This window comes from Mytilus galloprovincialis, chromosome 3 (assembly GCF_965363235.1).
Source record: "Mytilus galloprovincialis chromosome 3, xbMytGall1.hap1.1, whole genome shotgun sequence".
Classification (NCBI taxonomy): Eukaryota; Metazoa; Mollusca; class Bivalvia; order Mytilida; family Mytilidae; genus Mytilus; species Mytilus galloprovincialis.
This window is the reverse complement of record NC_134840.1, coordinates 70215332-70229445: the sequence shown is the minus strand read 5'-3', so window position 1 is coordinate 70229445 and position 14114 is coordinate 70215332. Positions and strand designations below refer to the sequence as shown.

Here is a 14114-nt window from a genome sequence, read left to right as displayed (position 1 = left end):
ATCAGTTTGACATAATAAAACAGTTGAACAAAATCCTAATTCACTAAAACAATATTACTCTCCACTTCTAACTAGCTATCTCAATTCTATCTCTTACTCTTCCTATTCCCCTCTGATCTCTCTCGCATCCCCTTATATACATATTTACAGGCGGTACCCCGACGGTTCCAAAGATGGGGTACCGGGCGGTTCTATAGATACCGGGCGGTACCTCAACGGTTCTAAAGATTGGCTACCGGACGGTACCCTGACAGTTTTAAAGATGGGGTTACCGGACGGTACCCCGACGGTTCCAAAGATGGGGTACCGGGCGGTTCTTAAGATACTGGGCGTTGAATTTAAATGATATAGAAACCGTTCAAATAAATAAAAATACTGGGCATTGCCCTTGTAGAAATGTAATTTAACCCAAACGTATTTAAAAGAAAGACATCTAACATAATAATTATTTATACAGTCAAACTGAAATCGCTACACTTTATTCAAATGCATTTTTTTTGGAATTTATTTATTAAACGGTTTTATGATTATTTGATGAACCTTCTCTATATTATTTTAATAGTGACCTCCCTGGTTTTTTTTTTTTTTTTTTTTTATCTTAAGGGATATTCGAAAACTTGCTTGACCATATTAAAAAAATATTTCTGAAAAATATAAAAAATAGTTATATAATAAAAAGTATTGAACTCCAAGGAAAACCAAAACGAAAAATTATTATCAGACTTAAACGTTATCCACAAAACTATAAAATCAAATCAATAAAATACTTTCGGGAATTACAAATTGTATTTTATAAAACTCCATATATTATAAGATATTTCCTTCAATGTGACTACTGTATTGAGCTTAAGTGAATTTTCGAAAACTTGTTTGACCTATTTGAAACACATATTCAGAAGAAAAAAAATTATCAACTGAGACGTTATCTTCAAAACTATAAAATCAAGTCAACAAAAGTATTCTGTGAGATACAAGTGGTATGTTATGATACTTCCCTCAATTTGACAAATTTATTGATCTGAATGAATTTTCGAAAACTTGTTTGACCTGTTTAAAAAGCATTTTCAGAAAAACATATCAAACTGCGAGGTTATCTATAAAACTATAAAATCAAACCAATAAAATACTTGCATGAATTATAAATTGTATGTAACGGGTCTTTTAGTTTACCCAGTAATGGTTTAAGATATAAGGCTGGCGAGACAAAATAAATAAAATTTGGAGATGGTAACGAAAGCTTCATTAGATTTAGAAATAATTGACGGATATTATAGAGGAAATACATACAGTTAAGAAGGTAGGGGAAACTTTTATGGTCAAAATCACACTTCAATAATATAAAGGAAATAATCTTTTATACTGGTCTTATCAGGAAATATTGTGTTGTTTCCATTACATAGACATTAATGATACCTTAACTTCCACTGTCTCTATGTTATGTTGTATACCAACATTCAATTTAAGATAGATTAGATGATTAACGCTTTCAACTTGTAATTTCTCAGACCCATAACCATCCGCTCTAACGTAAAAAGTAATAAGTAACATACTTCATTGTTTACCTTATACAAACTTCTTTACTAGGAATGAGCACCTGACACAGAAATGGACCACACAAAGTGTTTTGAAAGAATTACTAACTCGAAATCGACACAGAAATAGTTGAACGCCAAACACCACAAATAGATGGCAGCTATATCTTAAATCACAACCGGCATGTGTCAGGTCTCTAGAAACCGGAATTGAAAATCTAAAAATTTACTGATTGTTTGCTATTACCGACTGTTTGCACCAATGTTTGTTCCATTTAAATTTCGCATGATTCCTTTATCTTTGGTGCTTAACCATGTTTTGTATCTTTGTACTTGATCGATGACTATTCAACCGCAGATTATGACCAAACTCAATAAAGACCCTCTTAATTGCATTTAATTGATAAATTCAACAAAACACCGTTATCTTGATGAAATTTTGCGTTAAATAATCAAGATTTTCTGTTACTGCTGAAATTTATCCAAAGGAGCTTATCTTAAATGATGAATATTTAATATAAACGGCAATAACAGTCCTTTCCTAGATTACGATATTTCAGTTTAACACAGGAAACTGTACACTAATATTTATGACAAGAAGGATATTTTTCAATCTTCGTTCAACATTGTAAAGTTTCCCTTTTTTGTACGGTGATGTTCCTTTGGCACCATCTTATAGTGTTATCAAATCACAAATCGTTCGCTTTTCCTATGCCTGTTGTAATGTTTTGGATTGTAATGAATTATCCATGTACTCTATATATAACTGGAAAATTATTAAATCACGGATTTCGATACCACAAATTACTTAAAACCTTTACTAAATTCTTCCATAGCTTCAAAGTTTGATTTTGGAGTTTGTTTCTACCGTTATAAAACTGATTTCAAACGTGATATAGCACATCCTCATTCTTACGAAGATGTTGTTTCCTGAGCACGAAAATTTGAAAACGATCCGGGAAAACTTATCGATCCTTTAAATAAAATTTATTCTTAAAGGTTACCGATCGATTCAACACTTTTATTAGATCTTTAAAAACTGTTTTTATTGGTATTAATGCTGATATGTTTTTAGGAGTTTTACATCGAACTTAATATTATTTATATATACATATGCACACTCATGGCTCTACAACCTGACACCCCGAGCGACACATTACATTTTGATGAAAACTGAGTTTTAAAACAAATAAATTTTGACTATGAATCTAGCATATGGTTAAAATCTATGATAGGAATTCATTTATATACAAATATACGGGTAACAATCGTCAAATGTAGTTTTTGATGCTGAAAAGCCTCAAAATCTGGAACACAGAGAACTGTGGAAAGATGTTCGAGAAAACTCAAACTTCTGCTTTTGCTTGCTGGAAATTGATAATGGTTCGGTTCCTTCCGTGCAAAAAGTAAAATCACTTGGTACTAAAAATTCTCAAAAAAAAATTTTGATGCTTGAACTTGCCATTATCGTTTTCTACGCTTCAAAAGCGCCATCCCGTGTCAAGCATAGCCGATACCCTGCATGTTGCGTTCTACACAGTGTGTAAATGGTGTCCGAGGGATTTCAATTTGGTGAACCAGCTTACAAATTGCAATGTTAAACAGTATTTATAAAAAAATATTTGCTCTAAAAAACAATTGCATTGAAATAATCCTTTTGTTTAACTTTCGAATAAGCTTTATTATGGTATAAACAAAAGTTTTCTTTAGAACTAACAATATTTTGTGTGAGGGGATGATCCAGCCTAACAACTTGTAATTAACATTTAAATATCTAAGTTATATCAATTACTTTTTATAGCGTCTTCCCGTTTTTCGACCATTTATATTTCCATAAAAACGTATATGATCTTAGTGCATAACATGATTGCCTACACTGATTGATAAAATTTGCTTGTGCCCAAAACTTACGAAACCCAAAGAATAAAACCTCTGGTAGAATGAAATACCTAAATGGAACAGCAGAAACTGCTTACGGTCAACTTTGACTGAAGGGAGTTGCAACATATTTAAAGCACAAATGTTAACTTCTAAACAGAGCGAATCAATTAATGCTACGTAGTATGTTTATTTTAATCTCTTTACTTGGTTGAACAGCATTGGTGTCTTTTTTGAAAGAAATAAAGAAACTTTGAAAGCAATGTTTAATTTTTCGCTAATTCTTGTTTGTACGATTAAACTTGGAATAAACCATATGCTCTGTTGGTGAACAACCACACTATTATCATGTTGAACATAATGTTAATGTTTCAATATCTCCTTGTGCAATTCGTATTAATATGGAGCAGGATCTGCTTACCCTCCCAGAGCACTTCAGATCATCCCCAGTTTTTGGTGGGGTTCGTGTTGTTTAGCCTTTAGTTTTTCTATTTTGTGTCTTGTGTACTATTATTTTTCTGCTTGCCTTTTTCTTTTTTAGCAATGGCGTTCTCAGTTTATAGTCAATCTATGACTTTGACTGTCCCTCTGGTATATTTCGCTCCCACCTTGTAGCTTCTGCAAATACATATACAATCATTAAAGATAATACCATAATTACAAATATCATGGTACCAACATAAGTTAAGAGATCTAACACCCATAATCGTATCTTTGTCATTACCTTATTAGTTAAAATGAAAGAGGTGGGTTTTCAGTAGGTTTAAATTAGATGTGTTTGCTATTTAATATTTAGATGAAAATCCTTTCCTGAAAATATGAAAAATTTCCTTCTTTAGACTGAGAAAAAGTTCGTAGACACTAGAATGGAAGAAAATGAAGAAGAGCTTACAACTACAAAGAAAACAGAAGAACCAGAAGATCCAGAATTTGATGGAGATGGTAAACAGAATGTTGAAGCTACAAATATTGAAGAAGAGGTTAATGTACCAGAATTACAAACAGAAGAGAAATCACAAGGTAAAACTGGTAAGTGTCTTCCAAATATTTTTTTATGTTTTACCTATTAAAGTTTTAGAATTTAGTTGTCCTAGCAGGTTGGAAAAGAACACGATATACATGACCGTAACTGTCAATTGCTGATTTCTTCTTCCTGCTTTTTGTGTTTTTCAAAGATGCTCATTCTTTGAAACAACTGAGCCAATCATAATCTGAACTACCCGGAGTTATCATTATTTGTTTAGAATGCATTTTGTGATTAATCAACAAAAATAGCCTGAATGACTGAACCTATGATATGAGGGTGAAGTTCAAATTAGTGTTTAATAGCTAAACACTCATATGGGTCAAATCAAGATCAACTGCTAGCCAATTGAATTGCCAGGTTACTTATTTAGTTTTTTCTTTCAAATTTTCAAGCATCGGGTTGATCCTCTATCGATGGGTTATTAGTCTCGGTGGTTATCAACAGCTAAGTAGTCAGTAGTCAGTCATTTGGTTATGACATAATTTGTAACATACATTCCTGAAATGTCCTTAGAAACAAGGATCCAAACTTCCTCAGGCAAAGTTGGCCTTAGATAATTTTCGGAATTATAATCAATTCCCTTTTATTTTAGATCATATAGATCTGACCGTTTCCATGTATTTTTACTTTCCTGGCTTCTAGTTTTGAGCGTTCCTGATGACGGTTAATCTAGAAAATTATTCCGGACGCAAGAAATTTATAAAGTGTTATTTTATAGCACTGGATTGGTCCTTTGCTGATGAATTGTTGTTCACTGGGGTATCATCATAAGCTCATCGGGACTGACATGATTAGTATAACTGAATATTTCTGAAATTCCCCGATGATAAAAACAAAAACAAGGGTTGAAACTCCTTCTGGAAAAGTTGAGCTTAGAAGAATTCGGTACTGCTTTTCATGTCCCTTCAGATCATATAAACAAATTGTATGAAATTGTCTGAGTATTTATGTTTTTGAAACGAGTTGTATAAAATATATTTGACGAAAGAAAGGCGAAAGATACCTAATGTACTTTTGAACTCATAAGTCAAAAATTAACTAATAACATCTGGGCCAAAAAAATGTTTTGGTCCATTTTCATATCTAAAATATACATGAGAACTGGCTGAAAATAAACAAGACTATAAAAAAAGCATAGTATTTTTTCATTATTACTGAATGTTTTATTATTTCAAATGATACAAATGTAACTGCTTCCGATGAACATATAAACTTCAAGATTGTCATTATTTTCACAGTGCTGTCTCTTCTCTGTCTTTGTTGTTTTATAACTGTATTCTATGAGTTCAAGTGCTGAATTCACTTCTTTGCATCAATCTCTTATCTTACCATTTGGATCGACTACTAGACTCTTTTTGTGATTCTTCTATTGCTAGATATTATTGTTAGAGAGAGACGAAAGATACCAAAGGGATATTCAAAATTATAAGTAAAAAACAAGCTGACAATCCCAAGGCAAAACAAAAATCGACGCAAAGACAAACAGTGGACAAAAACAACATGGAATATTAAATATCATTACAAGCATTTTGGTCGATATGTTATTTTCTCACTCTTCATATTTTGATTGAACTGCCATATTAGATAATATTTTCAGACAGAGTCCTAAACTATCTTTTTAATATAATAAATAATGGAAATAATAATGTTTTATTGCAGTCTTTGATGATCCTGAACTATGCCAATGTTGTCTTAGGGTGGACGAGGAAGAGACCGCGTATCTATGGTGTAATGACTGCAACGAAGCTGTTTGTCAGAGTTGCGGTAAAGCTCACAGAAGATTTATCGTTGCTCATGATGTCATACCGATAAATGATGCTCCGACTTGTAGAAAAAATGTACCAAAAAAATGTCATTTACATGAGAATGAAAAACTTATTCTGTTTTGCGTTGGACATGATAAGTTAATTTGTCACCAATGTTTATCCGAAAATCATAGACTTTGCGATAAAATATTAGAGATAGAAAAGGCTGCAGGAGGCGTTAAAGGAAGTGCTGCAATAAGTAATCTGAAAGAGAGAATGAAAACAGTTATTCGTATTCTTGAACAGACTCAAATCGAGCATGAACAGACTTTGTCTAATATCAGTATAGAAAAAGACAGCGCACATGAGAGTATCAAAGAATTCCTCCAGTGCTTTAAGAGTCACATAAAACAAATTCGAAATAATCTCAACAAAAGGTATGACAATATATTAAAACAAAATAAAGAAAATGGTCAACAATTAAATTACTTGAGACAAGGCTTGCAGGAAAATATGGACTGGTTGAGTATGTTAGAACGTAGTTCCTCTGAAAGCAATATATTTTACGCAGTGAAGCACCTTGATGCCATACAAGTATCAGATGAGAAGCTAATCAATCAGATTAAAAAGGACATGATAACGTTACCGTTGGATGTTTTACCTTCTGAAGGTACGAAATTCATCGATAAACTATTCGATGAATTTTACAAGAAAGCAGAATTTTACACTTTATCTGCCATCACCATTTTTGACAGTGAATGCAAGCAACCACAAATAGAAAGAGATAATCAAACTACACCTCCTCGATATCAAGAACTCATTTCGGACCACACTTCTACGTTTGGTGCGCTTTGTTTCACTGAAGATGGACGTATCATTCTTGAGGAGTCGTTCCAACAATGTAGTTCAACTATCCATTGTCTTCGAATGTTTGATTTGCATACTAGTCAGTCTCAACAAATAAATCTTCGAAAAATACACCATGGGATTAATATGAAAACAGGCTCCATTTGCATGTACGACAAAACATTCGCTCTAATGGTGTCAAACAGAGATGTGATTGGGATCATGGTAATCGACTTAGCTCTTCAAAGACATTGCAGGACAATTTGCCTTGAGTGTTCCGGTCGTCTTGGTGACATCCAACAAATAAAGTGGGTGACGTGTAAAGAGGGGAATATATACCTACTTGCAGAGAGGGACATGGGTTTAGGGTTATTGTCTATAGATTTTAACGGTACGATTTTATCAGAATTTAAGTTGCCCGGTTCAGTAGCTGATATAGACTTTAAGTGTTCCAAAAGTTTTTTTCACACGGACAATAAAGTAAATGACATTCATTGCACTTCCACAGGAAAAGCAAGTAGTACTTCGAAGTGCTATTCTAGTCTAGATTTAAGAGTAGGTTGTAGCATACTGCATATTACCGGTGATGAGCTGTTATTACTCGAAAAAGACTCTAATACAGTGTATAAGTTAGATATAAGTTGTAGACGTCGGTCAATTTTGCTGAAAGATGATATTGAAAATCCGACTCATTTTAACTTGAGCCTAAAGTTTAAAAAGATTGCCATAACGATGAATGGTGGGAAATGTATCAGAATATTCAATTTTGAATAATCCAGAAATTTAACTTTGATCTTTAAAACCAAGTCTTTGTAAAAAAACAAAGATTTCATATTTTATACGTTAGTTTTTTATGTGAGAGTGTTTGCATTGTGGGAAGAATTGTTGTCTCTGTAGAAATGTGAAATAAAAAATGTGTATATCAACCAGTATTTTGTCTGTATGTGCTTTACGTTATTCTTTATGTCATCTGGTATATGGGGGGTAGTGGTATTGGATAGATGAACACGATATAAACTGCATCATGTTCATAAAATACGAAATAAAAACGTAGGTTAACAGAATATGACCATTAACATGGAGACTTTCTTGATATTCTTGATCAGTGTGCTGAATCTTCATATTTGAAAATTTATAATTTTGGCATTTCAAACTTGTATGTAGTCTTCAAAATATTCAATGAAATGTTTTTTCAAACTGTATATTTGTTGCACCCAGTCTCAATTTGGAGGTCATACTTTTTGTGTGTTACCTTGATATGACTTCTTAATTAATGATCATGATATGAACATCGAAAAAAACGCTGTAAATAGATTAGAGGAATTTGATCAGTTTCAGGCATTTGACTTATTTGTAGATCTTACTGTTTTGAACAATTTTGTAATTTATACTTTCTCTCTTTGTATAATAATATAAAAGCTGATACATAACCCAAAACTGTACAATTTCCTAAAAAATAGTTATATCTGGACAGAAACCCAACATCCTATTGTTCTGACGAATATTAATCAGGTAGATCTAAACCTATTTAACACTTTCACCAATGTAAGCTTTTCTCTTAAAGCTTTAATTTTTTAGATGAAAGCCAAATAGTTCATTTGACCCCTATGTTCTATTTTTAAAAACTAGCCTATGTTTTTAAATGGATCAAACCCCCAAATACAATCAATAAACTGGATACCCTAAGGGACATTCAATTAAAGTTTTAAGTATTTGGCAAAGTAATTTCAGAGAAGAAGATTTTCAGAATATTAATAAGACTTTCACAAAAATGTTAAAAAAAAGAACGTGTTAAAGGCAATAACTCCTTAAATGGTCAATTGGCTATTTAGATCATGTCGACATATTTGTAGGTCTTGTAACTAAAACAGTAAAAATTAGTAAAAAATTATTTACTTCCAACAATTACCCTACAATGGGGTTGTCGAACGTATCTGAAAAGCTCATAACCCCATATATCACTTTTACCTCCTTTCACTTTTGCTCTAAAGTTCTGTAGTGATATGGATAGAAGACAAACACTGCTTTTGTCCACATGGTGGCTATGTTTCATGTTTATGATTCCATCGGCAAAGACCTGTGGATCAGATGTATCATCATCTTGGCCATATGTCCCCGACGACTGAGACTGACTCAATGCCGTGTTCTAACTAGTAACTCTTTCTTTTGATTTCTGTATAGCCATTTTGACCTGGCATTTAGTCTCTCGTATTCTTCCGGCTTATAACAATATTGCTGACAAGTTGCTTTCTTTAAAAAAAAAAGAAATGCAATCGTGAACCTAAGTGCGTGTTTGGTATATAAGGGAAGACTCCGAAAGGGTAGGACCCGTCATGTTGCTTATCATTTTAGTATACACCTGGTTTTAAGTCTAATTCGAATGGTAACATTCGGAAAAAAGGGAAAGGGATTGAAGTAACGAAATCAGGAACATATTCGTTATCACCTGTGAAACGGATATTCCGTAACGAACCCCACTTGGAACTCTTGGTTTAATAGCTTCCTTTTGAGCAACAAACCTCTATCTAGAAAATCATGATATAAAATACAAGCCCTTTACATATTGTATCAATAGAGGAATGTATACTCCGTATGTAAGCGCTGCTGGAATGTTGCTTCATAGAAATGGAAAGTTCACACTAAGGAAACTTAAATCAACTGTTTTGTCGAAAAGTTTTGTTTTCAACCGATCATAATTTTCAAGTTAAGATTTGAGGTACAGTACTCCGCCATAAGTATTCGTAAAACAACAATGGCGGTCACGTCACGGAAGGGTAAACAAGATTTGACCGTCGTCTCCATGTCACAATCGGGATGGCAATGAATCTATATATAGATGATCATGTGGAAAAACATGTGGTTGTCATGTGACACGTGCGTAATGACGTCAGAGGCGTCTGCACTTACGTTGTATCTAATGTAAACAAAATGGGTCGCAAGGGAAAAGAACTGACATCTGATCAGAAAAGTCGTCTCGCTGCATTAAATGATGCAGGTTACAGAAAAAGTGAAATCGTCAAATTGACAGGCATTAAACAGAGTACTGTTTACAGTTTTATGAAGAGGTATGAGCACCGGGGTGATATAGAAAACATTCGGAGAACAGGCAGACCAAAATCCTTTCATGACCGGGTTATGAGAAAACTTTCCCGTTGTGTAAAAAAACATCGCCGTAAATCTTTATCTGAAATTACTAATATTTTTAATGAGAGCATTGATCGACCTTTCTCTAAACGAACTGTTGAACGTAAATTACATTCTGATGGGTTTCACAAGCGGTCAGTAAAGAAAAAAATTCGTATCCGTGAGGTCAACAAGAAGAAACAAGTGGCATATTGCAGGGGGAATTTACATAAAACTGTTAATGCACACTGGAGTAAAGTAATCTTCAGTGATGAGTGCAAGGTAATCATTGGGCAGGATTCTCGTGTCAGTGTCTGGAGAAAGGTCGGAGAAGAGTGGCTGACAGATTGTATTTGCCCTCCATCTCAGCGAAAGTATAGTTTAATGATATGGGATGCATCACTTACCATGGTGTCGGAACTATTACTGTTGTTGAAGGTAACATAAATGCCTTAAAATACATTGAAATTATTGACAATAACTTATGGCCAGTGGTTGTTCGTCATTTTCCAGATGATAACTAAGTTTTTCAAGATGATAATGCCCCCGTCCATCGAGCTCGATCTGTTCATGATTTTCGTAGGGAAACGGGTCTAATAAGCATGAACTGGCCAGCTCAGAGTCCCGACCTCAATATTATAGAGAATTGTTGGTGGGTATTAAAAAGGGAACTGCAAAAACGAACTCAGAACATAAATAATACCAAAGACCTGGAACGTGAAATTCGTGACATATGGGACAAATTAACTGTTACCTACCTGAAATTGTTGTATAACAGCATTCCAAGGAGGGTTTTACGAGTAATGAGGAACAAAGGAAACATAACAAAGTATAGAGGTAGGATTTTTTTATTTTGTTACTTGTTAAATAGTTCCAAGTTTTTTCAGGTGCAGATTTACATTGACTGGCGGCCATTTTGTTTTTACGAATACTTATGGCGGACGACTGTATTTCTGTATCTGTTGTATTATTTCTGTCAGGTTCGACGTGAATGATGTGATAGATGTGTTCAAAATATTCATCAAATTTTAGTTATCATTGAGTGAAGTGAGCATCATCTTTAAAGCGGAAAGTAAAGTTAAAACATATTGATAACTTCTTTTCTTTTTTATCTACACATAACAATAAACAAAGATATTTACCAGCTTTAATTCATTTCCAGACGTTCATTTAGAAAGAATTCTAACGTTATATTGCACCATTGATTTTCATTAAAACAGTAATTAATAACACAACCATGTCCAACTGATCCAAACTACATGTACATGACACGATCACTGTTCTAAACTCATCTCGATATGACGAGGTAACTATTCGCTTGACAATATCTCGGAGAAAGTTTAAAGTTATTTGCTTTATAAGTATACACGTTCATGTTTATTGGTTCTTGTATTTAGTTTCTTACTATTTCTGCTAACTGTGGGAGTCAATTGTGAGTTTTTTCTGTATGATTTAATCAAAGTTTATTTTCAATTGGACCTCCAAATAATTTTGCTTTCTATTGCCTCTTTTTTGTAACAGTTTGCCATTTTGACTTCTTAACAATTGATGTTTTGTGGATTTATTTATCTTCCCCTCTATTTTTGTAACGATGGCATCAATCACAATTATGTTTGTTGTATACCTGTTCAAGTATTTATAAATCTTTTTGCACTTACATTTTTGGTTTGTGCGTTTTTTACGAAGGTAGATCCCGATGGCACCCAAATTTTAGTGTAGTATTTAACATTAAAATAGCATCCATGTGTTCATAACAAACGTTTGATACAATTAACAATCATTGCTGAATACTGCTCTTCTTTTAAGATAAGTTAAGAAGCTGTGATATGATGTCCAGTGCGACAAACATCAAACAGTTCAAATGATACAGATTCATTCAACTGTATGGCAACATTCGGCCTTCAACTATGAGCACAAATTTTATCGTAAAGTCAGCATTAAAAGCCATCAAGTTGGTAACATGACAAAATATGACGCAATTAAACGAAAAAACTAACAACCCTTTTTCATACAAAATAATACATAGAAGCCAATAACAACGCCTGAATTATAGGCACCTGACATATACATAATATAGAATCTGAAGGGGTTACATATTTTTGTGAGCGTTCATCTTTCCCATAACCAGAGACAGTTGAGTATCAGCACAGCATAATGTTCCATATAGTTTATATCCGTCATTCATTTTTGTAATGGTTGAAGCCGTCAATGGTTAACCACCACAATTATTTTTAAAAAATATTGTCAGTAATATACAATTATAACCAAACCAAAATTCTTTGACAATTAGTTTTTCTCAGAATATTTGAAAAATATCTAAATTTATTTTTTGTCAAATTTTCGTGCTGTACATTTTGTGTTTTTCTATGCAGAGATTTGTAAACTTGTTTGTCGTCTTCTCGTGGTTTTTTTTGTTCATTATATTGTAAGTTTCTCTTCGTTGTATCTTGTGTCTTTTTTTTTAATATAGATTGACAGAGTCAGTCTCACTTCGTTTTATATATGAGGAATACTCAACGTATATACAAGTATTGTGAGTAAAGAATAAATGAATCGTATTTTGTAAAAACATACAAGCCTACTATTGATTCAAACAAAGAATCTGTTAAAGTTATATTGAAGGCCGAATGGTTACCTAAAATTGCGTTATCTACGTCATGTTGTCTCTGATGGATATATGTCCACACCATCTTATTATCAAGATGCTTGTTTTTTTATTGACAAATTATTTGTTACCTTTGAAGGTTGTGTTGTTCAACAATTAAAATTTCAATGGATATCAACAATACTCCTTTATTTGTCGACTTGGTTTTTTTTCCATAAGGAAGACTTCATACAAGAGCTTTTCATGAATAATGAAAAGACGCCAGTATTATATGTATACTTTATGGTTTGCATTGCATTATTAGCATTATCCTTTCGTTATTAATTCAAATTTTTGTGACTATGTTGCACGCGTCTATCCTAATACATACAACAGAAACAGTTCAGTCTGACTCAAATCTTAAATCACATATAGAAATTTTTCCTTTTGTACATTTCCCATTTTTATTTAGCAACATTTCATCAATAGCGTCATATATGGAGTATACATCTCCCTGTCAAAACAGTATTTCTCAGCTTGCTTTTCTGTGATGATATCCTTGATAAGAGAGTTGTTCCTTACCAGAAAGTGCTTTATCGTTAATCATACTACATTAAGAAGAAAGAGAAAGACCAGTTTACTTTGATTCAGAATAAGATGGCCGGGTATGAATAATGTTTTTTTTTATAGATATAACAGCTTGTCAAAAATCAAATAATTAATTTGTAGGTTAATTTCGTCGACTTTAATTTGAGTTTTCAGAAACATATTTTTCAAAATTGGTCCCATTTAATGCAAAAGTATTATTTGCTACTGGAGACAACACACTCCTTGAACAAATTCTAGTGAAGCATAGATAGGTTCCCAATTTTGCTTTTATACAACATATTATTTCTGTTTTTAACAATCATTAATAATAACTAAGGACAGACAAAATCACGTCAGAATAAAGTTTTAAGGTATATCCAAACCTCCAAACCAAATCTTTGTATTTACGAAGGTATTAAGTATAGGTTTCTACCAATTTGTGTTACTGAAATACCTAACTTACCAAATAATTGATAATATATTGAACCCTTTTAGCCGTGAAAAATGTTAAAACTTTCAATTTTACATTTACATATCTTTTTTGTTTTTTCCCCGACATTATTTGACGAGTTCATGTTTCTATAATTATTCAAACCATATAAAATTAAGATCATTGGGAATTAATGTTTACATAACATTTCATTGCGATAATGGGAAAATGGATGTCGGGTATACGCCTAGAAGACGACACCCAAACAGCACAATAAAAACCAACAAGACAATTAGAAATTAATATACAATCTCCATCTGCAATCCATAATAATAATTTGTTTGTCATACCTAGATCCATG

The 14114-nt window shown here is 32.9% G+C and overlaps 1 long non-coding RNA gene across 1 annotated transcript; it reads left to right on the top strand.

Moving 5' to 3' along the window:
- The first annotated feature begins 1123 nt into the window (after window positions 1-1123).
- LOC143068787 (uncharacterized) lies at window positions 1124-8016 on the top strand. Its single transcript, XR_012976250.1, has 3 exons — window positions 1124-1297; window positions 4250-4439; window positions 6097-8016. It is a non-coding gene; the product is annotated as an uncharacterized LOC143068787 (long non-coding RNA).
- Window positions 8017-14114: the final 6098 nt, after the last annotated feature.